Raw genomic sequence first — 23,721 nt, 5'->3', positions numbered from 1 at the left:
TTTCCTCAGAGAGGCAGAGTCATCGAGTGCCTGTCTGGCATCTCACTTGCCCCAGCGTCTTCTCTATGGACTTCAGTTTACTGCAGTGGCTGTGAGAGCAGGAGCCAGATGCAGCCTCAAAACATTTTATGTTCAAGGAAAAGAAAAATAACCCACAATTGTTAAGGTTTTATGAGAGCCAAGAAGTCAAATCTTTAGAAGTAAGGGGTTGAAATTGTTTTTATTAAATAAAGGCTAAATTTGTATAATGTAAATGTTTATTTTGAGGATATTTCATTAAGGTAGTAAATTAAATTTGTAGTCAACAAAATCATTTTAAGATGTACATTATTACTTTTATTTTAAATAGGCTTAATGGCAAAATTTCTGTGAATCTATGCATTCTGTGCTTCATAACAAAGTATCCTCCAATATTTATTTTCTCACATAGTACCTGAGGGTTAGTGGTCTGGGTGTAGTTTGGCTGGTTGGTTTGGCTCAGGGTTTCTCACAAGATTGCAGAGGCTACAGTCATCTCAAGGCTCAAACAGTGCTTCCAAGCTTATTCACATGGTTGATGGCAGGCTTCAGTTTGTCATAGGCCTAAACATCCTCACTGGTGTTTGGCGGGAAGCTTCAATTCCTACTCATGAAGACCTTACTCAGGACTGCTTACAACATAGGAGATTGCTTCTCCCAGAGTGAAAGGGCAAAAAAGAATGAGCATATCTGAGATGGAAGCCATTGTCTTTTATAACTTAATCTAGGAAATGACATACTGTCACTTCAGCTACGTACTACTAGTCACACCGAACAACTCTGGTACAATTTGGAAACGTCTACATAAAGATGTGAATACTAGAAGATAGGAATCACTAGGGGAGCCATTTTGGAACCTGCTTAGCATATTTATTTCTTTGTATGCTTACTTCTTAGAAGCACAAAATCATCTTCTATAATTTTTCATAGAGAAGGTTTTGCAGTTTGATAATATAGTACTTCCTTTATTTTTAAAAAGTCTTTCATCAAGGCATTACATCTTTATATTACACTGTATATACATGCATATATATATATATATATATATATATATATAGAGAGAGAGAGAGAGAGAGTTTTGTGTAGCTTTGTATTGTCTTACTTAAACCAGAAAAAAATATTTGGAATTAGTTTCATTTTTCGGTATTTACTTATTTATTTTTGAGAGAGACAGAGAGAGAGAGAGAGAGAGAGAGAGAGAGAGAGTATGAGCTGGGGAGGGGCAGAGAGAGAGGGAGAGAGAGAGGATCCCCAGCAGGTTCTGCACTGTCAGCACAGAGCCTGCTGTGGGGCTCAGTCTCACAAACCATGGGATCATGACCTGAGCCAAAATCAAGAGTTGGACGCGTAACCAACTGAGCTACCCAGGTATCCCTGGAGTTAGGTTCTGTGATTTAACTGTGCATTAGAAATCCATGGCACTGTTGAAAACTAAGTTGACAAGTTATAATTTACCAAGATTTTATTTCCTTATTTTTTCACCAGCTGAAAACTTACCTACTTACTATGCTTCCTCAGGGTGAGTTTGCTTTTTGATTATCTAACTTAATGCAAGTTTTAACTGCATCCCAATCAGCCCCATATATACTCTCAAGAATATATATTTAGACACTTTGGTATTTCAATTATTTCTAAAATAGTATCTTACTTTGATGCTCTTCTGTATAAATGAAACTTTTTTAAAGAGTAAGATATTATGCTAAGCACTTGAGGAATACAAAGACAATTATTATAATGCCTGTCCACAAGAAAGTTTTAACTTCTTAGGGAAAGACAAATTCACAGGAAGTTTCCACTGTTTGATTGAACTAATGTACAGATCATAAGGGAAATAAGTACAAAATAAATGCTTTATTCAAGGAAGAAGATTTTCAAATAGCCTTTGGCAAGGATAGAAAAAAGTTATGCATTAAAACTCCTTTGAGTTACATCTTACAGGATGATTAAGGTTTTCAAAGGAATGAACTAGAGTGGTGTTTCCCAGATGGAGGTTGTAGACCTAGCAGGAGTGGAAAGGTCTAGAGCATATTTGGGGAATGCACAATTGTCTTGCTTGACTGAAACTTACCAAAAAGGTCGGATATGATTATAAAGGAACTTCTGAGAGTATTGGGAATCATTTTAAACACTAGTTTGAGGGGAGCCTGGGTGGCTCAGTCAGTTAAGTGGCAGACTTCGGCTCAGGTCAGGATCAAATGGTTTGTGAGTTCAAGCCCCACGTCGGGCTCTGTGCTGACAGCTCGGAGCCTGGAGCCTGCTTCGGATTCTGTGTCTCCCTCTCTCTCTCTCTCTCTGCCTCTCCCCTGCTTGTACTCTCTCTCTTAAAAATAAATAAACATTAAAAAAATTAAAAAAATAAACACTAGTTTGAAAAGTTAAACCTTAGTTTGGGAGGACATGGAGACCAATTTTGAACAAGAGAGGCTAGAGCAGATATGTGCTTCTATTAATCTAGGAGCATATATCTGAATGAATTATAATAGGAAAATTCATTAGTCAAAGAAAGAAGTCCAGAAGGATATAAAGTAACTGTGAGTAGAGCAGATTTGCTCTTACAAATATAGTACAATGAGGGCCTAACTTAGCATGTTCCCAGTGAGAATGGGAAGAAGGAAGTTGAAGTGAGAAATATGTGGAGACACTAATTACATGAATAAATGCATTTTTAAATAAATAAATAAATAAATAAATAAATAAATAAATAAATAAATAAATCTATATATACATATATTCCGAACATGTCTAAACAATTGGAAGAAAGGGAAATAAAGAGAAGAGTTGGCTTATGGGATATAATTATGAGGTTGAATTTTAGCCCAACAGATGTAGGATTTAGTAGACCCTCCTTTGCACATTTTAAACACAAGTAAACACCTGTCAATCTGTGTTTCAAGAAAAACTTGGAACTAGAACCAAAGATCAGTTTTGAATAGAGGTAAAATTAGGGTAAGTAGGAATATAAACAGGTAAGACATGAGTGGAAGGGCACTATAGAGTGAAAAGGCAAGCTCAAGGACTGTGTCCATCATGAAGATGGGGCAGTAAATGAGACCCGACAAAGAGTGAGATGGAGCATTCAGAGAAACAGGTTTTTGTTTTTGTTTTTTTAAATAATATACCTGAAATTTAAAGCATTTGAAGGAGCAGGTAATTAGCAACTTGTAATGACACAGAAAATTTTAAAAGGTGGATAATTAAAAAAAAAACATGGCTGCTAAGTATTTGAAAGCAGTTGTTAAAGAAGTAATGGAAGAAGACAAAGTATACAGATTTAAAGGAGTGACTAGTAAGTAAATGGGATTCCTGGAATATACTGCTTTTTCAAGACGCATAGGTGAAAGGAAGAGAGAATGTGAAAGTATAGGGAGATATGAAAGTTGAAATTACTTTGGACCTTTTTTTGAGGTCACAACAGATAAGGTCTGAGGAAGAATGGCATTTTCAAAAATAGTCCCAATTCAAGGTACTGTGGCATGAGACTGAGACTGTGGTCTGATCCAGCAATACAAAATGACGTAGTTTCTCTCTCACTTTTATCTTTCTGTGAAGTGATTCCCAGTTAAGCTGTCATTTCAGCCATAGGGGGAAAAATCAGTATCCCAAAGTAATTTTGCTAAATATTAATTTTTAAACATGATTCAATTCCATATTTTTCTTTCTTCATTCAAGAGAAATCCTCCAACCAACTTTTTGAATGGCTTTTCTCACTTTGTCATGATTTTAAAATCTATTATTGTTGCCTCTAATAGCTATTTTTTTAAAGTTAGGAGTGTAACAAAGCTCTCTGTCTATTGAAGTCCTAATTTTAAACCCAGTATTATTATGTTTAGGTTTTGGACTTATTTCCATGACATGGAGGAAAAGAATATTAGCTTATTTATCTTGAGGCTTTTATTGTTATTATCAAGTTAGATATTCTTGAAAGAGGATTGTCATTAGGGATTGAAATAAATACCATTTAGGAAAAGGAATCAGAAAACCAAAAAGAAACTAAAAAATATATATATATATATATATATCGAAACCCTCTTATCAGTGTGTGGTCAGTGAATGCATGTTCTCAGAAAGGCCACGTTTGAGTACATCACTGAATTGTGAGAATCTCAGTTTTTGCAATTTCTGACAACATTCTGGTCAGAGAGTAATATATATCTTCACTTGAAATGAACATATACATGTTCTTACTATAGTCATGGCTTTGCAGTGTGTGTATGTACACGTGTGTGTAGATGCCATTATAGACTATGTAAAGGAAACACCTTAATGGAAGAGCATGGAGTTTGGTATGAGAAGTTGTGAGTTTATTCTCGATACTTATCTTTGTGCAAACAAGAGAAAAAAGTGATGACTCTAAGTCCTATTTTAATCCTCTAAAATGGAGGGAAATGATACTACCAGCCCATTAAGGCTACTGAGAGGAGTAAATAAACTAATGGGTAATTTGAAGTTGTTAAGGTGACTTTACTTAGAACAGCATATTATTAATGAAGAATGGCCTTTTTCTACGTGCTGTGGGCCATCTCTTATGGCAAAAACAGCTGAAAATCTCATTCACTTCTAACAGTATTTAAAAATAATAGTATTTAATAATCATAAGTTACATATTTTCATTAGGGTACACTAACTGATGTAACAAACAACCCTCAAACCTCAGTGATTTAGCACAATAAAGTTCATTTCTCACTTCACAGTTTGATGAGGTTCATAAAACCTCCTCCACACAACTCAGGACCCCAGATTGCATCGATTTTGTGGTTCAGTGATCTTGTGGCTTTAACATCACCATGTCTGTTGTTACCTGCCAGTGATAAAAAGGAAATAGCATGGAGAAGCTACATTGGATACTTAACCACCTTGCTCAGGAATGCACACATCATTCCACAGGCCAGAATGAGTCATGTGGACCAAATTAGATACAATAAATAAAATAAAGTATTTTTTTACTGATATTTGCTGTAACATTCAAGAAGAAATGCTTTGGCTGTTTAGATCAAAGTTTTTCCAAACTCAGTAATTATGGAACAATTTAAAAATTAAGATAGGTACCCAAATGTCAGCAGTAAATCATGAGGTATAATGCACAGTAAATCATGAGGTATAATTTAATGCACCAATTAAATTTGAAGTAAAATGGTATTATGCATACACTCATAGATATAATAAACAATTTCATTTTATTAATGATCTTACTTTACAAGTGGATGAAACAGAAACATAAAAAACTTTATCTGATTAAGAATAAAAAGTACAGGACGTTTGGATGGCTCAGTCACTTAAGTGTCTGACTACAGCTCAGGTCATGAACTCGCAGTTCGTGGGTTCAGGCCGCATATAAGGCTCTGTGCTGGCTCAGAGCCTAGAGGCTGCCATGGATTCTGTGTCTCCCTTCCTCTCTGACTCTCCCGTATATGCACTCTGTCTCTCTTTCAGAAATAAATAAACATTAAAACAACAAGAAGAAAAGTACAAAGTAATGATGAAAAGAAACACCTTTCATTTTGCATTTTTTAATATAATACTCAGCTTAAAAATGTCATCTTTGAGGAGCCTGGGTAGCTCAGTAGGTCAATTTCTGGTCAGGTCATGATCCCAGGATTGTAGGATGGGCCCCACATTGGGCTCCACACTGAGTGTGGAGCCTGCTTAAGATTCAGTTGGTTGCTCTCTCCCTCTGCCCCTCTCCCCCGCTTGTATGCTCTTTCCCTCTCCTTCTCTAAAATAAAATAAAATAACATTTTAAAATATCACATTTAAAATGAGAACATTATTCTATGTCTCTATCATATATCATAGTAATATTAAGTGTGAGGTTAACAAACCAGATATAGCATCGTGTATATGTACATGTATGTATGCATATATAATATATATGTATGTATGTATGTTCAAATACATTTTATTATCATTGAAACATAATATAAAAATGCCATTTTCTATAATTATTTTGTAGCAGATGGGAAAATTAGAACTGTACATTTTGGGTACTTCTCAAATCATTCAGGGATTCATCTTATATAGTTTTTTTTTTTTCTTTAGAAACAAAGCTGCTTATATCATCTCCATAGTGAAATGTCCAAATTTTGTCTTTTCTGTTTCTATTACAATTTGAAAAGCACTGGATCTAGCTTTTCATTTTCAACATAGATTGCCAGTTAGTCGGTAAATGCTTCTGATACATCAATGAACAAAAGTAACAAGTAAGTGCATTGGGTGATTTTGCAGACTGCATCTTGGAATTTATCAAGAATGGAACCATTTCTAAAAAGGATAAACATTATGGAATAAGCCTAGCTGTAGAAATATGAATACATTTTTTTCTTCTCGGGTTTAAAATCCACTAAAGAGGAAAATATTGCTAACATTTCTTTGTGTTATGTGTGTAAAGCACCTGTTATGTTCTCACAGAACTCAGTTTGAAAATTGCTAATGGAATTACGTTGTCCCAATAGAGGCATCACACACCCATCCCATGCATCCTGACTTCCCATACAGTGACTAATGCATTCTAACATGCATACTGTTCTAGTAAAAATACTGTGTGTTTCTGTCAATGTCACTAAACTATTAACAGACAGAATAAAATGACATAAGAACAAAATGGCTTAAGCACCAGGAGCTTATAGAAGTTGATGGATAAAAAGAGGAGGGGGCAGCCTGATATGACAGCATTAGAAATGGTGCCAGAGAAACACTGTCTTCTATATTTGTTCACTGGATTCCCTTGAGAACAGTCAGCTTCCCCCAATCCCCAAATGCAAATGTTCTAAGCATCTTTGTTCTTTATCACATATTTTACCCTGATTAGTCATGTTTGTATCTACAGCTTGGGTGCACTTTATGCTTATAACTTTAGGGCCTAAGGAGCAGCAACATAAGGAATCGTCCTCTTTGGGTCTTTCTTATTTTCCTAGCAGTCTTTATTTTCAAGGGCAAAGGTAGAGATTGCGCTCCTCCAGAAAAGTGTTTCAATTGTTACTTAGTTGTCAAACTCCACCAATAAATTGCTTTCATATGTCATCCTTACTGACTTTTCTTTCTTTCTTTCTTTCTTTCTTTCTTTCTTTCTTTCTTTCTTTCTTTCTTTCTTTCTTTCTTTTTCTTTCTTAATTTTTCCTTCCTTCCTCCCTCCCTCACTTCCTTCCTTCCTTCCTTTTCCTTCCTTCCTTCCTTCCTTCCTTCCTTCCTTCCTTCCTTCCTTCCTTCCTTCCTTCCTTCCTTCCAATTTGAGTTAGTTGACATAGAGTGTAGCATTAGTTTTAGGAGTAGAACCCAGTGATTCATCTTATATATGATAAATGTCTCTTATATATGACACCCAATGCTCACCCCAACAAGTGCCCTCCTTATTTCCCATCACCCATTTAGTCCATCCATCCACCCAACACCCCTCCAGCAACCCTCAGTTTGTTCTCTGCATTTAAGAATCTCTTATGGTTTGCCTCCCTCTCTGTTTTTATCTTGTTTTTCCTTCTCTTCCCCTATGTTCATCTGTTTTGTTTCTTAAATTCTTGACCTGAAATGCTTTCTACTTTCTTCTCCACTGGGTCAGTCTCCAAATCACTCTTCTCCTCTCTTCTCATTGCATATTGTGTGTACCACTATCATAACTGTTGCCACACAACACTGAAATTTTAATGTGCTTTTGTCTCACTGTTCTTTGAATTCTGTTAAGGCAGATGTCACATCTTATTCACTGATATATATTCGTCTGTGTCTACATCATTTAATAGAGACACAACAAATAGCTGTTGGAAAAATGAATACATAAATGAAAGAATTCACTGCATCTAGTTTTATCTTATTCCTAAATACAGTGCACTCATTAAGACTCTTGACGTGTTATATTAGACCTTCTTATTTTTTTTACATTGCTTGGAACTTATTTGAACCCCATATTTCTTCAAATATCTGTTATATAAGTCATCTTAACAGTTATGCTTTAAATTTCTTATTTATAAGATTAGTGTCTTAGTCTCTGTGAAATTGCAAAGGCCATTGAATTACCTAAATGCTTTCACAATAATTCATAGCACAAACAAAGTGAGTATTTCTACTTAAAAAGAGCTTTGAATTAAGTGCCATAAATATAGAAGAGGTATTCAGAATTGTTTGAGTTTAAAATGAACTCCGATAATATTCTAAAAACAGGCATGCTGGAGATTTTACTTAGATTTTACTTACTTGTGTTGCTTATGTTTGTTTTTGTTTTTTTTTCTTTTTCCTTTCTTATCTATCTATATATCTATTTATTATTTTGGGGATCCTACTGTAGCTAGGAAATCCTCTACACTATTTGTACTTATTACCTCAGTCGGATTGGGTTGTGGGGTACTTTTTCCTTTTAATGTGTCTTCTATTTTATCAAACATGCTTTTTATTTGAAATTTCTCAGGCAATTTTTCTCTTTCTTCTCTTCCTGAAACTGGGTTGTATAGATTGCACCAATTTTATGTTTTTTTTTCCACTACCCTATCAGTTTTCCCAGTAGGTTTATTACTAGTTGTATAGATTGGATTTCTTGTTTCATGAGTCCAGAAGAAAACGGTCTCAGCCTCTCTCTTTACTTGAATTGGAATTTTTTAAAAAATTCAAATCATCATTTTCTTCAAAGACTATAAAATATCTGTTACTATTTAAAACAATAACTATGAGAGCTTTAAACACTAAGAAGTTGCATAGATTAATGTTTTAACACAGAATAAGTGGCAGTCCCTCCTAAATAAAACACATATTTGAATAACAGCCCATGCTCTTTTAGTTATTTATTTATTTTTTTTTAATTTTTTTTCAACGTTTATTTATTTTTGGGACAGAGAGAGACAGAGCATGAACAGGGGAGGGGCAGAGAGAGAGGGAGACACAGAATCGGAAACAGGCTCCAGGCTCTGAGCCATCAGCCCAGAGCCCGACGCGGGGCTCGAACTCACGGACCGCGAGATGGTGACCTGGCTAAAGTCGGACGCTTAACCGACTGCGCCACCCAGGCGCCCCTTGTTATTTATTTTTATCATCACTTCTTTTCTTAATTTAGTGTTCTGTGATTTAAAATTAGATGCTTGAAAGGAGTTCTCTCTGTTTCATTGTACTTAATTTTCTATGTGCTTAAGAATAGCTTCACCATCCAAAATAGATAATTTATTACCCATATTAATTAAGATAAATTTAGAATTTGCTAGTCTAGGTAGGTAACACACATATAGTAATATTTCCAGAAGTTTTCCATATGATTTCATATAAGAAATAAATCAATTTGTCTTTCTTATATTTTGTGGGGACTAAATATCAAGGTACCAGATATGCATTCATTTTCACTAGCTACAGCACTTTCAAACTTTAGTGATTCAAAAGTGCAGAAGTGGAGTGCTCCATTGACACAGTGAGAAAATCCATTTTTTTCTTCTGATATGGAATCTTCAAATATCTTACAAATGATATGTCATCAAGTGGAAATGCAAATAACAGTAGCCACCCTTTAATGACAACACTGGGAGCACAACATTGTCCTGTCCACTTCATCTTCAGGGAGATTCTTTGGGGGTGAGTCATATTCCTTTAACAATTTTATAGGCAGGAAAGGGAATCTTGGAGAATTTAGATTCAGTTGCTCAAAATTATATAGCTAATATAGGAGTCAGTACTCAAAATCTAGGTCTGTCTGATTCCAGAGCCTTCCCCCTAAACCATTATCCTGTATTACCTTTGTAGTAACTATTAATAAATTATTAAAACTTCTGATTGTGCATAGCATGATCATAGTTTACATGCTGTACTTTACTAGCTGATCAAAAATAAATTGATATTATACCCTAACCCACATAACAAAATACATAAACCAACTTAGGAAATCTTTATGAGATGTTAAGATTTATAATTGGTTATAATAAGGGACACTGTTACAGTATTATAGTTTTTTCTCTCTTTTTTAACCGTTACTAACACAGTTATAGCAATACAAATACCTTAACTAATGCATTATTTTAACAAACACTAAAATTTTAAACAATGGAGTAAACAAAACAATTTCTGAATTCATGTGTACATAGATATTTATTTGATTGAGAAAGGATATATTTGTTAGTGTGTGATATATAATAATAGGCTTATTCAAAAAGCATATAAATATTCAAGGAATATGAAATCCAGTGATTGAATTAATGCATGAATATGTTTTGGTCAAAGTTTTATTTTTCTTATTTGTTTCATTAAATATAAATCTAGATAAATGTCATTCAGCTTTGAAACAATAGTATTTAAGCCAGGTTTTTCTATAGCTAATTAAAATTAAGTTAGTCTTTGTCAATTGAGACTAAAAGAAATAATTATAGCACTTAACATTCTTTATTCAGTTCATCCCTTTCAAAGTGCAAAAATTCAGTGATCTGTAAAACCATGAGGTGCTTTTGTACAAGTGAAACAAGGTCCTTTTATGTCTCAGTTGAGTTAGTTAAAACTATTTTTGTTTATGTTATTTGGATTATAGCTTCTGATTGTGTTCTTATGGTTCTTGGCAGGTTAACTAGGGTTATGTGAATGTAGTTATACTCAAATAATTATTGATTCATATATCAAAATCATGGTAAGTATGAACATATACTTAAGAATGAATTAGTACAAGTTCAAAGATGTCATATTCTTTACTCTGTAGGGTCATTTATTCTCTTTTCATGAGTACACTTTAGGAAATTTTGTCCATATTTTAACAAAATAGAGTGACTTAATAAGGTATATAACTTTAATCTGACACCTTGGGCTTGTTAGCTTTTGCCCTAGTCATTGACCATTCGTATGTCCTATTCTGCTTGCCAGTGGATATTCATAAATATTGAGCATTGCAGTTTATAATATCTAAGCTAATGTAGTAGTGCATTTGAGTTTATAATCTATTATTATACATGCTAGTTCTGCTGGTTCTCAAAACATATCTGTGGAATAAGCATTTAGGTTATTTCTTCTAGGTATGCTCAAATGATAAGATGGAGCTAGTATTAAACAAAGTTATGTTTTCACTATATTTTATTTCATAAAACACAATACTTCTAGAGTTCCATATATGGCAGAAAGCTTTTGGATTATTTATCTAAAATCTTCTTTAATGGATGAGGAAAATTAGGTCCATAAAGGCATAGTGACTTGCTCTAAGTTATAAAAGTTTTCTGGCTCCTAATTTTGTCTACCTTCTTCTCACCTTGCCAACACATTATTCAAAGGTAATGATGCTCAAGGACTTTGTGGTCAGGCCAGTAAATGACAGAAACTAAATATATGGCAGATCTAATAACTCATTTTATGTGAGTCTCAGCCTTGAAAGTTATAAGAGTAAATATTTTCTTTCAGAGGAATTTATATTTTTTTCAAGAGTAAAATTTCATAGCATAGATTAAGATTTATTTATGAATTTTGTTTTGATTTCCAAAAATATTTTTATCATTTTATTTGTTGTATGAATTGGAGATCACATGTTTCATTTATATGGACAAATTGGCTACTTCATATGGCACTGTGAAGCCAGTTGCTAAAATGAGATATAAAATGATGATTGTTTTATTTTTAAAAATTAAAATATTTTGCAAATATATTAATATTCAAATAATTGTGTAGTTTTCAATCTGATTCAGAAGTATTTCTAATAAGGCTAAATAAAGCATTTCTGATTACTTAATTTACTATTTAATTTGATAGTTTATGAAACATTGAGCTTAACCCTCCTTGTAGTTTTGTATTTTCTCCAAATTATGATCATTTTGCTTTATGTATGTACTACCAATCTTCATGATTTATTACACTAAATTGAATTTTAAGAGAAATTGAAAACAAAATGCATCGGTGAAGCAGATCTTCTACGTGTCCCCCAAAAGGCAATGTACCAAAAATTGCAACAGTTCTTGAAAGCATCCTTAATTGAATAGAGAAGTTGCCTTGAGGGAATTGAGCAACAAGTTCCTTACTGTCAGAGCAGGCAACACTTTTTAGAAAGCCTTGTTTTTTATATTGGATTGAAATCATGATAAGAATACAATTGCATGTTCTGCATTAATCTGCCTTTTTGAAAATTGAAGTACTTAGCTTTATTCTAAAGCTACTAGTGTGCACACTCTGTAATAAATTTCTTGTACTGCCTTAGTCTACTCTATGGATTTACTTGTGGGATGGTTTTAGGACACTACTCTTAGCTCCTTGAAAAAAAATCTCCTTATGCAAGTAGGTGGGAGAATTAAGAAATTCTATTGGAATTATTTTTATTATGCTATAAATACATAATTATCATAATATAATGCTTTATAATCATGCTTTATACTTGACTTATGCTCTTTTATATTTACTAGTATATTCTATTTTTATATCTCTGAATTTAAAAATGAATGAAAGTATTCTTTACAAAGGCATTTATTTTGAATAAATGTGTGACTGTGGCTTTCTCCCTAACCCATTTTCCTCAAAAGGGGGAGAGGACCAGTAATGACTAATGAATGCTTAACAAATGACAAGGTTGTAGATGATATTTTCATTAGTTTATCCCATTTTATTTCTAAAAATCATGTGATGTAGGAATCATTATTTTCATTTTACTACTAAGAAAACTGAGGATCCAAAAATTTATATAATTTACCTAGCTTCTTATAATACCAATCAGTTATTTTAATACAAATTTATGTGATTTCAAAGTCTTTGAAGACCTTGCTTTCAGATTTCTTTTTTAATACAGACAAAACCAAATATATTTCAGTGTCTTCAAAGAAGGGAATAGAAAACTGGTGCTATTTGGTATACGTATGACTGATATACCAAGCTTTGTAAAAACTAAGAATCCCATCTCCCTGTTAGACAAGTCTGAATTTTTCTTACACAGAGTGAAAACCCATGACATCAGGAAACAAGGTAAAATAATCCTCTCATTGCTACTTTCCATACCAGGACTGTCATAAATTTGTCATTTCAACTTTTTAAAAAAAACTCAAAATTATTATCTACATCCCTAGAATATGTGTGGCTTCTTAATTGGATATTCAAATTTATTCACATAAAGTTTTACTGAAATGTAGTAATTTAAATATTTCAAACTTTTTGTAGCATTTATTTCCTTCTTTACTTACAGATTTTAGACCAAAATGTGGCTACTTATCAGCTCTAGTTATTAAGCAGAATTAGAATTATACTCTAAAATTATATTTCTATCTAAAGAACAGAAGTTATTTTAGAAATTCTTTCAATGTATGGGAAGATAAGTTGTACTTTTGGTTTATTTGGTTTTAAATAAATTTGGTGTTGCAAGTTTTGCCATTTTACTAATATTTTCTATGTTTATAATAGCAGTACACTAACTGCAGTTTATTCAGGTATTTCAACCATTTATTGACTCTTGTTCACTATGGTTGTCATTTCATCAATCCAAATAAAATTTGAAGTAACACTAAAGCTGACTTTTCTATGATCTAGTAGTAGTAATTTATTGAGATGGGACAAGGGTCTTCTTTCTTGAGGCTCTTTCTCTTATGTTGATGTCCATTTGATAAAACTTGATGCTAATTGTTTTTTTCTCAGTTGATTTATTTTGCCAAATTTCACAAGATAAGAAAGGGCACATCTTGGGCAGAAGAGATCTTCAAAGGAGCTGATATCAGCAGTGGTCATGGCCATTCATGTAGCGATTCTGTCTCTTAATACAGCGGGCTGTGGGTTGCTCACCTTCATAATCTTGAAATAGAATATTCACTCAATGTTGAAATTTAGTTGGCTTTTATCTTCAAGATTGCCATTCTTATTCAGTTCAGGCCTCACCCATTAGATCCATTTCCAACATGTGCATCTCGTTTCAAACTCTTGGCACTCTCCTCTCTAAATACTTCCCATTGCCATAAACTGAATCCTTACCTTGAATTTGACCAGTCACATTTGTTCTTATTCAAGACTTTCACAGAATATTTCTGTGCCTTCACAGTTAGTGTTTTACACAGGTGGCACGGCTGATATTATAAGAGCTCTTCTTCACCCACTTACTCACTTTCTTATAACTTTGAAACTGGACTGCATGCTTACGTATTTCAATCATCTGCAGATGTCAAATTCTTAACTGTCACAGATTTATTTTGTGCCTTCTTCTTGTGCTCCATTCCACTTAAGTAACCAACTCTTATGGTCCTAGGACATTATCATTCCCAGAACTACTTTACATTCAACATCTTAAGCTTCAAGATCCACTCTCTGACTACTGCTCTCTACCTAAGTATCACTACTCTCCTTGTTTTACCTCTTAAAACACTTAGACAATTTAATGCTCCCTTCTATCCTAGTCATTGAATTTTAATTTATTTTGTTACGTTATCAGAATCGCATGGTGAGATAATTCTATCACTCTTTTACCAGGATTTCCATTTCTTCCCTCTCTTGTTCTCATCCCTTACCCAGCTCCAATGGATGGATCCTAACATCTCTTGCAAGACACTGCTAGAGAAAATGGCCAGGCCATACCGGCCAGAATATTAATCTAGGGATTATTTACAACCTCAGCTGATCATTAATCTTTATCATTGTCAATAATTGACTCCTTTTCCCACAGCTAATCAACATTATTCTCATTCTCCTTAACTTCTGAGCCTATTGTCTGCTCCCTCAATGTGTAAAAAATTACTATGCCATCTACTTAACAGAGCAATCAAACCTTTCAAATATAATCTTCTTTGACTTTCTGTGACCTCCCATTTTATATACATATATACAAATATATGTGTGTGTGTGTGTGTGTGTGTGTGTGTGTGTGTGTGTATTCTTCCTTTCTGTCTCAGAGGAAGCGAATGCCATTTAGAGCCCACACCTTTTCTTCCTAGCCCGGTTTTTAATCCTTGTTCACTTGACTCCTCTATAATCTTGGTTTGTCAGTTAATTTGTTTCCTAAAACTTTTTCTGTCACTCCCTAAGACACCCCCACCCTAAAGATCTAAATCTTTTTTTTCATCTTGCATATCAGTCTGAGTTGCAGCAAAAAAACAGATGGGATACTAAAATTAGTTTAAGTAGAATTTTATAAAGGGGCTATTTACAGGGGTGTAGGCAGTGTGTAGGGAAAAGATAAGGGACAGTGAGTACCAAGGACTAGTAACAGCAGGGTACTTTACCATCCAAAGGCTGAAAATGTGAGAAGAGGGTGTGGTTCCTGGACCAGGAGGCAGAGAAAGGGCTGCCTTAGAGCGGCATGATGTTCGATGGATGAAGCCACTGTCCTATGCACAGATATGGAGCAAGGACAAGAAATACCCAGAAATAAAAATCTGAGTTTCTCTTCTTTCTTTGGTCTCCTACCAGTGTTTTCCATTGATTTAACCCAACAAGCAGTTAGAGGACAAAAGAACTGATTGAATTAGGAAGTCAGCCTTACAGAGCATACAGCATGTTAGAGAAGGATGAAAATTTAATGTAGATGGGCAAATAAAGGATATTCACCACATCTTGATTTCATTACCTTCTCAGTTCTTCTGAACAAGTTGTTGATTTCAGAACATAAGGTACTTTTTGGGGAGGCTGTCTGGGCAGCTGCACATATTCCTCAAGCCCATGCTGATTTTCCTTTTCTTCTCAAGCTGCTGAAATCCATCTCCTTTAACCAATTCAAATGTTTATTTTCTAAAGTTATTTTTCATTTTTACCAAGTAGCTAATCACCCCCCTCTCTTATTTTCCTGTGAAATATTTACTTCTCCCTAGCATAGGAATTTTTCTGGTTTATGTTCCTACAAGGACCTTTATAGCAAGGACTATATCTCATTTGTCTATGTTTGTTCTGTACCTATTGTTGTTTGGTTCATATTAGATACTCAGTAATTATGTGTTTCACTAATTTGTGCCCTCTGTCTTCTACCAGTACTGAGTTCCTTACTGATAACTACTATACAAGTGTCATCTTTATACCAAATACAGTTTGTCATGGGTTATCTGTTTGGGAAATAAATAAGTGGTTATATTTGAAATTAACATCACTTTCTAGAAGGTTCAATAGTCCAAATTACTATATTTTATCTTGAGTTACATTAATTGGGAAGGATGACCTAGAAACAAGGTCACAAAGACAACACTAGCATCAAAGACAAAGGGAGGACCACATCGCCTTTTTGGAAAAGCAGCCTTTCTTTCTCCAATTCTGTCATTGCAAATGCACATAGGGAAAGTTATATAGGGACACTCAGAATCAAAAGAGACAATTTTACCACTAAAGACACATGCAGAATATACTAAAATTGCGGTGTTGTTTTTATGGAAAAATGTGAAGGAAATGCTCTAGTGCAGTATAATACTTTCGAATTTAAATATATAAATTTAGTCTATAGTATGTCTTTCTCTTTAATGTTATCCATCAATCATTTATGCATTTAAATGAAATACTTAGCTGTCCCTCCTTTTAATCACCTAAGAAAGGAATCTGCATTTTTGTATTGAGAATTGTGCTCAGGTAGGTTTTGTCAAATTGATCATGTGGAATATCATCTTTTGACTTTTAGGAATAGTTCTCTCAAATGATTTCATTGTTCACATGTTATATGGGCATTCCTGCATGACCTACCTTGACAGAGACAAAGAAATAGACTAAATATGTGTGCTGTGACTCCAGTGCCCTTCCTCACTACCAGGTTAGGGAAAGATTCCACATTAACCTTGTCATGACAATAGTAAGAAAAGAACATTTCTTTTTCTTAATAAACCCTGTCTTAGCTTTTTCTCTTGTGCTGAGAGATTTTCAGTATATGTTCTCTCTACGTATCTTTTTTTACTAGTTATCAGTGTTTTGAATTTGGAAAGGATAAGACAAAAATGCTGCTTCTTTATTTAAATTTGCAGATAAAGAAACATAGCTGATATGCTTTGCTTTTGTTTTTATTTAAGCCAAATTGAAAGATATGTCTCTAGTCTCATGTGCTATCGTTTTTTTTTTTTTTTTTTGAGGTGATAAAGTCATGTTGTTTTCACCAAAAAAAAAAAAAAAAGTGAAATTAACTAGTTGTGAGGACTATATTCTCTAGCCGTCAACAGTAATTAAAAGGTGGTTCTATTCCCTAACCACACATTACATTTCACACTTTCCTGATTGGATTTTACTCCCAAGGTGCTCATTGAATGGGAATTTAACGTTTATTTTTAGGCAGCTCCTTTGTGTTTATACTGTTTACTTTCAAATTCTTGGAGACAGCTATAAGTAAATGCCAACATAGAGAATTTTCAACACTCGATAAAGTTGTTATGTTTGTTGAAATATATCCAAGAAAAGCATTATCTTCTTTCTCTACTCACTCTTCAAAAATGTTAACATAATCTCTCTGTTCTTTCTTGTATTCTGACCATATTCCCTTTGTTTCATGAAGGGGTTATGATGCTAGGTAATATAAATTACTATAGCAAATAAAATAAGAAATAAATTACCTTAAAATGGGAAATTTTGTAATGGAGAAAGGAGTGAGACACAAAAGCAAGGAAAATGATGACAGTTTGAGGTTTCATGGAAGTGTTTTGAGACCAATTAAACATTTGTGAATATGTGTGGCTTGTTTATAGGAAAAAAAGAATGGTAAGTATCAAAACGAGAAATGGCCCTAGTGGTTAGAAATCAAAAGCACTTGTAGACTAACCACACTCAGAGTGCCTCAGGGCAGTTATAAAACTCACTTATATATTGTATTTTATTGGACATATCCATATCTTCATTTGTATGTGTCAATCTATTATATAGGCATATTGATTTCCCAATGTTTCTGGCCATTATATTTACCTACTCTATTTTTCAAATAGTAACTCTTCCACAACTTTCCTATGTTTTTCCTTTAAGATATTTTCCAGGAGAACATATATTCATTGTTTTAAGCCATCTGAAATAACAGAATCAATAAGAATCACTATTGTTTTTATCTGCCTAGTATGTACAATGCATAGTGTGAATCTTTCTTCCTGTGATATGTATTATTCATTACATTAACTTTATGAGCCAGGTATCACTATCCCCAGTTTACAAATTATACAAAAAAAAGAGAAAGAGAAATATACAATTAGATAATAGATATACAAGAATGCTAAGTTTTGATTATCACATATTGTTCTTGCTCTCTTCTTTTATCTTCATTCAGTGCATTTCCTTCTATGGTTTTGAAGAACTGTTGAGAGTTCCAACATAATGGATAGGATTTCTTAAAACAACCTGGATAATAACTTTGGAATTTAAACTGGAGGTACATGTGAAAAAATAATTGTTAAGAAGGATGTTTGAAAATAAACAAGATACATTTTAAATAATTAGAAGTAATTGATTCGGGGGTAAAGAGGGAAAAAAATTAACTAAGGATCCTGGACTACTGGCAAGTATAATGGTTGTAATTAACTTGTCTACTCAATTGGGAGATGAAGATAATTACTAAAATTCATTAGATCCTCTCACTGAGTTCAGGTGTCTCTCTTATAACAATATTTGAAAAGATTCCTTCAACTTAAGAGTAAATAAATTGAGAAAACTACACCATGGATTTTTTTACATTGCTTCTGGTAAAGGCGTATTATGAGACTAGTAATAACACACTATTCCACTTTACTGTCATTGTAGTGTTGGCTGGAGCCAAGAGTAGTTAAGGTGATATGTATAACTGTCTCTGTTAGGTATATTCTTGTATTCCCCTGTCCCTGGTTCTCTACCTATATTTTCCACTTTGCACAGTGGACATGCAGATTTCCCATATGAATGCCAATGTGTTAAATCTGTGAGGACACTCCATATCTCTATGTGGAGTTGCCCAAAGTTCTCTCTGGAAATTACAAGCTCTAGGGCTAAATTAGAGATCACCGACGGAATGTCACTCTTGCCTTTTCTATTTTTGTTCTTAGTTGCTTCAGATAGAAGCAACTTCTATTCCTATTTTTATTCCTATTCAGGTACTGCAGGAGGTGCAACAATCTTTTGTTATCCCTTTCAGATGATGTCTGCAAATGACTTCTACCTCTATAGTGGCGAGGATGGTGGGAGTCTCCATCTCTGTCTCTTTAAAAGAACACTATCCAGCCTGACAGCGTGGGCAACCCTTCTCCCTTACTAAGAAGCCTTTTCTTTATATCTATTTCCTTTATCTTATTGCCTTACGTATGCATTGGGAGAGAGCTTTGCCTAGAGACTTTGCTACTTAGCAATTTAAAACACGTCATCCCACAGTCTCTGCATATGAGAAAGCCATCTTCCTTCCATTTAGAAGTTACTGTCCAAAGTGCCCTTCTTTTTTCTTTCCATTCCTTCCTTTAGGCTTTCTTTTCTTCCTTTTTTTTTTTAATGTTTATTTATTTGAGAGAGAGAGACAGGCAGAGAGAGAGAGAGAGAGAGACAGACAGACAGACAGCATGTGCATGAGTGAGGGAAGGGCAGAGCGAGAGAGGAACACAGAATCTAAAGCAGGCTCTAGGCTCTGAGCTGTCAGCAAAGAGCCTCACACGGGGCCGGCTGGAACTCATGAGCCACGAGATCGTGACCTGAGCCATGAGATCATGACACTTAACTGACTGAGCCACCCAGGTGCCCCTCTTTTCTTTTTTAAAAATGTTTATTTATTTATTTATTTTTTGAGACAGAGAGAGAGAGAGAGAGAGAGAGAGAGAGACAGAGAGAGAGAGAAGAAAGAGAATCCCAAGCAGGCTCCACGCTCTCAGTGCAGAGCCCGAGTCGGAACTTGAACTCACAAACCTTGGGATCATGACCTCAGCAGAAATCAAGAGTTGGATGCTTAACTGACTGAGCCACCCAGGTGCCCCGAGTCTTTCTTTTCAATCTCCATTTCTTGCTGTAACATTTTTCTTCTTTCATTTTATACTATTTTTTTAACTACCAAGGTAATCACTGCAGCTAACATTAGCCTCACTGGTGGCCTGAAAATTAAAGCATTAAAAAAAAAAAAAAAAAAGGAAAAGAAAGCTATTGAATTTTTAGAAGTCAAAGTAAGGACAAAAGAAAGCTTCTTAAAATAGGCAAAGTAAAAATATGAAGGCCTGGTATAGTTAGTTTTCAGTCTTTTCTCAGGACTTAGTTAAATGCTGATTCCATAGTTTACTTAACTTCTGAAATTTTGAAAATTCAGTTTCACAGATATTAAGCACAAGTAAGGAAGAACAAACAGAACAGTCTAGTCAACGTTTCACATTTGTGAGAACTTAGGCACATTTTTTTCAGTGTTGTCTTCGCATGTAAAGTGAAGGTTACTTTGCATACCACAGAGTATTATGTGAAAATTAAAAAAAGAAAATATATGTATCATATGTATATAGTTCATTTCATGCTCTAGAACATAATAAGTACTCAATGCAAAGGTAGTTTGGCTAACTTTATTGTGGCTTATTCATATTTTATGCTGTGTGTCTCAAGGGATACCTAGATAATACTATGTTCAGGAATTATCAAATATGTTTGTTACAAAGTACAGATTCCCTAAATCTGATGCAAGATCCAGGAATATCCATTTGTAAATCAATCCCAGTAGGTTGTTCTGATACTGTTGAAAGATTTCAGTGATTAGGTCCTGAGACACGGGATTTACACCTTCCTTAGCCCACTCAAATCTTTGATGCTTACTGGCATGTAATCTTGATGTAGTTATTAAGACATTTTAAGCTTATTTTAATGGGGATAAATGTGTACTTAGCATATAGTAAACAGCAAATCTACAATTATAATCTAGTGGAAATATTTCTACATAAATAAATAATTTGATGGCCTCAGCATTAACTATAACACCAAGCTTAAAGACGAAGTACTGTTCTGACCTAGGACACTTTTCTATCCCCTTGGCATAATAAATGCATACATGAGTGGAAGAGTTTGTATTAAAGATGGGCTTCTAAAAGTATTTTCAAAACTCTTTTGTTTTGAAAACAAGCAAGCAAACAAAAACTCTCCTTGTTTTATATACTTTGTTTCTCTATTTTCCACAAAATATAAAACATAACACACACACACACACACACACACACACAGAGATGAATTGTCTTAAATAAATTAACGCATTGAGTACATTTGTGATAACATTACCAATGCAAGAGAACTCTAGGAAAATATTTGGCCATTTGTGCAATTTTTTGTGATTTCTAAAATAATGTGATGCTTTTTATTTAAATTTATTAGTAGTGAGGAGAAAGTCTAAATACCTTAGTTCTATTTTACAGTCCACCCCTGTACCGTCTGATCTTAGTAACTAAGTTCCAGGTTTCCATAAATAACTCATGCATTGTAAAAAATTTTCTTTAAACTGTAGTATACTTAAAGACTATTATAATGATATTTACATATAGTTCCACAAATTTTAGTTTCTGATTTTACCTGTCGTTCTCTTAACCTGTATCTTCTCTCTGAGCCCCATCAATACTACTTCTTGTGAAAGTACAAGGATAAGTATAGAATTAAGAGGTCAGTAGGAAAGTCTTTTCCATCTTCAATGTTGCCAGCATCTAGTTAACTTAAATATTGAAGAAGTCAACTGTCTTCTCTGCTTTCAACATCCTGAAACCCGGTGTGGTTCTGTCACTTTCTGCTTCCTGTCTTAGTGATAGTAACAGTGAGCAAGAAAAAAAAAAAAATAGTAATAAATTGGCCTCACCCAGCCATAGTCCTGGCAGTCAATATTTCCTTCAGACTTAATACAAAGCAAAGATTCCAAACCTTTGATTGATTTCAGTAAGACCAAGCCTTCAGGCAGTATAAATGGATGTGGTTCCAAGAATCTCAGTTCAATGAGGGTAAAATTCCATGAGTTTTCATATAATGAGAAATAGGAGCACACAAATACTGAATGTTCAGGAGCCTAATAATGATCCTGAAAATAAAGGAACATTTCATGCAAAGATTTTGAAAAACACAAAAGAAATGTGACCTCTTCACAATTAAAATTACATTTGGATTTTGTGCTTTTTCTAAACTTTGTATCAAGATATGAAAAACTGAAATTACTAAATACATAAAGTGTTTGAACCAATGCAGATTTCAGTCTCTTAAGCTGGTCAGAGACTTAAATATTCCTTACTGTGAACATTCTTTAAATCACTTACTCATTCCTTGCCTTTGTTAACTTGCTGCCTTGTTTGTTTGTTTGCATCAAGTTTATCCTTCTTCCACTGCTGCTGTTACCTGGAACTAAAATGATAGAGACTCATTAATACAGATTAGTGTCTGAAAGTGAGCAACACTTATAGATAGCAATTCTTGTTTTTCTTTTCCAGAATTCTCTTGAGTGAAGAAAGGCCAAGGGGCTAGTTGCTAGAGCAGAATTAAGCCATCTCAAACAAACAAACAATAGGCTTAATCCTTTTTCACTCTGGTGTTTATAAAGGGGCAGATTACCCATCCTTGGAATAGATGTTCTGCTACTTCGCATTCTGATTATGGTAGCTGATGGCAACAATACAAGCACAGTCCCGAAGTTTAATAATAATGCATATTTTCATTCTCTCGGAAACAAAGTGATAAATGTTCACTATATTCAGCACTTTAATCTCTGCTGAGGTGGCATACTTTAGACCCAACAGAAAGAATGCATAAATCGGAGTCTATATGCAGGCAGATTTTATTGTGTGAACATTTTATTACATGATGTAAGAAATGATACTACAGGAGTTTGGCATGAAGTCAAAACTCATTGTACAAGATCAGATTTAAATATAGTATCATGTTTTAATCTATTTTTGCCTTTGTCAATTTGACAGTCATCTTTTGTCTTGTAATTAAATATCAGTTTGGACCCTCAGGCCTCTGAGACAAATTGGTTGTATTCTTATATGTTAAACACTGACTTAATTCAGCTCAATCTTTTAATTCTTCTTCCTTTAATTACTTAGTAGCTCAAACTAATAACTGGTTTTGTTTCTTTAAACTTATCATGTACTCTTGCCAAAGCAAATTGCTATATCTGATTTCATGTGAACGGCAAGTTGCTTAGCAACTTAAATCTGCCTTATATTTCATCTTTTTGCATACTCTTTAATCTCTAAATTTTTATCAGGGTGTAATTTTAGTCATATATCTATATTTATTCAGATTATTTTTTTTATTCTCACAGTGAGCAGTTTGTTCTCCATTGAGTTTGTAGATGTGGGGTGGAGGGGGGAGAGTAGGGGGTGAGGAAAAAAGAGAGACAGAAAGAGAGAGAGAATGTGAGAGAAAATAGTGGGAGACAGAAGAGGAAAGAGAAGAGAGTAAGAGAATGCATTTATAATGTCCTATTCTTGTATGTTTTAGGCTCATAAATTCTTATTCCTTTTCCACCTTTCCTGTGTGGTTCACATGTCCTGTTTTGTGTTCCAGGGACCAAGGCTCTTGTTTCTCACCTTAAGGAGTGAGGATTTAGTCATCCATAGTAATTCCTGTACTATTTCATGCATAATTGGCATTCAGGCTCAGAACACTTTTAAAACAGATCCGATTCAGAGCCTTAGGTGGCTTTATCCCCAGAGAGAAATTATCCCTTTGGGAGGTTTGTCATCTTTGGCAGGAAGAAAATGGTGTTACTATTTCGTACTTTCATTGTGTCGTGGCAGACAGGCAGTGACTTTTCAGCCAGGTCCATAGGCTAATTGTAGAAATGATGGGAAATGTCAGAATTTAAAGAAAAAAATGCCTTAAAGTAAGTGACAGTTGTCACTTTGCTTATTTTCTGCTATTTGCTGTAATAGGCACCAAACTATAAAGGAACATTTGAAGGAGAATAAAGAT

At 34.2% G+C, this 23,721-nt stretch overlaps 1 protein-coding gene across 3 annotated transcripts in view; it reads left to right on the top strand.

Moving 5' to 3' along the window:
- The window catches only part of CADM2 (cell adhesion molecule 2), a 1,074,502-nt gene that overhangs the window by 56,638 nt on the left and 994,143 nt on the right, over positions 1 to 23,721 (top strand). The gene's annotated exons all lie outside the window — the stretch shown is intronic.

This window comes from Puma concolor, chromosome C2, assembly GCF_028749965.1.
Source record: "Puma concolor isolate L17-30 chromosome C2, mPumCon1.1.hap2, whole genome shotgun sequence".
In the NCBI taxonomy this organism is placed as follows: Eukaryota; Metazoa; Chordata; class Mammalia; order Carnivora; family Felidae; genus Puma; species Puma concolor.
This window is presented reverse-complemented; position numbering and strand designations above follow the sequence as displayed.